This window comes from Schistocerca serialis, chromosome 5, assembly GCF_023864345.2.
Source record: "Schistocerca serialis cubense isolate TAMUIC-IGC-003099 chromosome 5, iqSchSeri2.2, whole genome shotgun sequence".
Classification (NCBI taxonomy): Eukaryota; Metazoa; Arthropoda; class Insecta; order Orthoptera; family Acrididae; genus Schistocerca; species Schistocerca serialis.
In genome coordinates, this window is record NC_064642.1 from 8,312,317 (window position 1) to 8,315,127 (window position 2,811).

The following is a 2,811-nucleotide window of genomic DNA, read 5'->3' on the forward strand; positions in this document are numbered from 1 at the left end:
AACTAATGAAATTAATCGGGCGAAAATAGTTTTGTGGCACAAATTCGTTACAAGAAGGGGTAGGTTCATAGGGCATTTGAAGACATAGTTATTTGATGGTAACAAGTCTCTAGAGACACCAATATGACGTAGTTTACAGTTGTTTTTTACCTGTAACGAAATTCACGGCAAATACAACTGTCTTGACTGAGCACTAAGCGTGAAGCAGACACATGGGCGGAAAAACAAAAAACAGTCCAGGTCAAGTCCGGTCATAAAAAATTACAGTACAGCTCTAGACGGTGAGTTGAAGCTTCTCGAGGAGCGAGCGATGCAAGAGGAGCAAGCCGCCGCAGTTTAGCTGCGACCAAGAGGTACAGAGGACTGACTATTGATAAGAGCTACACGAAGATAGAACCGACTGTGATCCTCTGGCGCAGAGCCGAGTGAAGGGTCTGAATCAGAGGCTCGGACGGCCGAAGTGGCCGTGCGGTTAAAGGCGCTGCAGTCTGGAACCGCAAGACCGCTACGGTCGCAGGTTCGAATCCTGCCTCGGGCATGGATGTTTGTGATGTCCTTAGGTTAGTTAGGTTTAACTAGTTCTAAGTTGTAGGGGACTAATGACCTCAGCAGTTGAGTCCCATAGTGCTCAGAGCCATTTGAACCATTCAGAGGCTCGGCACATCTGTGAACTTGTAGGCTGCAGATTCCTTTACTTACACCATCGGGTGGTGGGTTTCCGGGTTCCGCTCAAGGTCAGGAGTCCACTACACACAGGAGGCGGCTACACGTGTAGTGGTGGCTGTGTGGAAGAGACTGGGCGGTGTTTTCGGTTAGAGGGTCTCAGGGAACCTCAGAAGGGACGTCAGTCTAAATCTGGGCAGGTAAAACACAATAAGGTAGTTGTAGAAACGATTGGTATTTTACTTGTAAATTGTCGTAGCTGGCTTGGGAAGGAACCAGAGCTCCAAGCCCTAAAAGAAAACAATGAAGCCCAAACAGTTGTAGGTACAGAGAGCTGGGTAAAGCCGGAAATAACTTAAGCCGAAATTTTTTCAAACGATCTAACAGTGTTCAGAAAAGATAGATTATATACAGTTGGTGGTGGAGTATTTATTGCTGTCAGAGGGAGTTTGCATTGTAGCGAAATTGAAGTAGATAGTTCGTGTAAAATAGTATGGGTAGAGGTTATACCTGACAATCGGATTAAACTACTAATTGGATCGTATAACCGACCCCCCGACTCAGAAGATATAGTTGCTGAGCACTTCAAAGGAAACTTGAGTCTCTTTTCAAGTAAGTACCCCGCTCATACTATAGTCGGTGGTGACTTTAATTTACCCTCGATATGCTGGAAAAATTATACGTTAAAAGCCGGCAGCAGGCATAAAACGTCATCCGAAATGGTGCTGAATGCTTTCTCAGAAATTTATTTTGAATAATTAGTTCATGAGCCCACTCGAAGCGTAAATGGTTGCGAAAGTATACTTGACCTTTTAGCAACAAATAATCCTGGACAAATAGTGAGTGTTGTGACGAATACAGGGGTTAGCGACCACAAGGTAGTTACTGCTAGGCTGAGTACCGTAACACCTACAACCATCAAAAGGAAACGCAAAGTATATTTATTTAAAAAAGCTGATAACAATGTTCTTAACGCCTTTTTAAGAGACAGTCTTCACTCCTTCCGATTTGATCAAGTAAGTGCAGAAAAGTTGTGGAATGTTTTCAAAGAGATAGTATCGACAGCAATTGAGAGATATATACCACATAAATTGATAAGTGATGGTACTGGTCCCCCATGATACACAAAACGGATCAGATCGTTGTTGCAGAAGCAACGAAAGAAAGAACTCCATCTTCAGGCCATAAGTGGGCCACTGGGACCATCCGACCGCCGTGTCATCCCCAGCTGAGAATGCAGATAGGAGGGGCGTGTGGTCAGCACACCGCACTCCCGGTCGTTATGATGGTTTTCTTTGACCGGAGCCGCTACTATTCAGTCGAGTAGCTCCTCAATTGGCATCACGAGGATGAGTACACCCCGAAAAATGGCAACAGCGCATGGCGGCCCGGATGCTCACCCATCCAAGTGCCGGCCACGCCCGACAGCGCTTAACTTCGGTGATCTGACGGGAACCGGTGTATGCACTGCGGCAACGCCGTTGCCCTAACGAAAAATGCATGCCACACTTAAAAGAACGCAAAATCCCCAATATTGGCAAAGTCTTACAGAAGTACGAAATATGGCACGTACTTCAAAGCGAGAAGCTTTTAATAATTTTCACAACGAAATTCTGTCTCGAAGTCTGGCAGAAAACCCAAAGAGTTCTGGTCATACATAAAGCACACCAGTGGCAAGACGCAACCAACACCTTCACTGCGCGATAACAATGGTGAAGTCATTGATGACAGTGCCACTAAAGCAGAGTTATTAAACAAGGTTTTCCGAAACTCCTTTACCAAAGAAGACGAAGAAAATATTCCTTAATTCCAATCAAGAACAACTGCCAAGATGAGAAACATAGAAGTAGATTTCCTCGGAGTAACGAAGCAGCTTAAATCACTTCATAAAGGCAAGGCCTCCGGTTCAGATTGTATACCAGTCAGGTTCCTCTCGGAGGACGCTGATAAAATAACTCCATATTTAGCAATTATGTACAACCACTCGCTCACAGAAAGATCCGTACCTAAAGACTGGAATATTGCTCACGTCACACCAATACCGAAAAAGGGAAGTAGGAGTAATCCGCTCAATTACAGACCTAACGTCAATTTGCAGTAGGGTTTTGGAACATATGCTGTATTCGAACATTATGAAGTACCTCGAAG

At 44.8% G+C, this 2,811-nt stretch overlaps 1 pseudogene; it reads right to left on the reverse strand.

The window, feature by feature from the left end:
- Positions 1-2,031: 2,031 nt before the first annotated feature.
- LOC126482917 (5S ribosomal RNA) lies at positions 2,032-2,149 on the reverse strand (annotated as a pseudogene).
- Between the last annotated feature and the right edge of the window lie 662 nt (positions 2,150-2,811).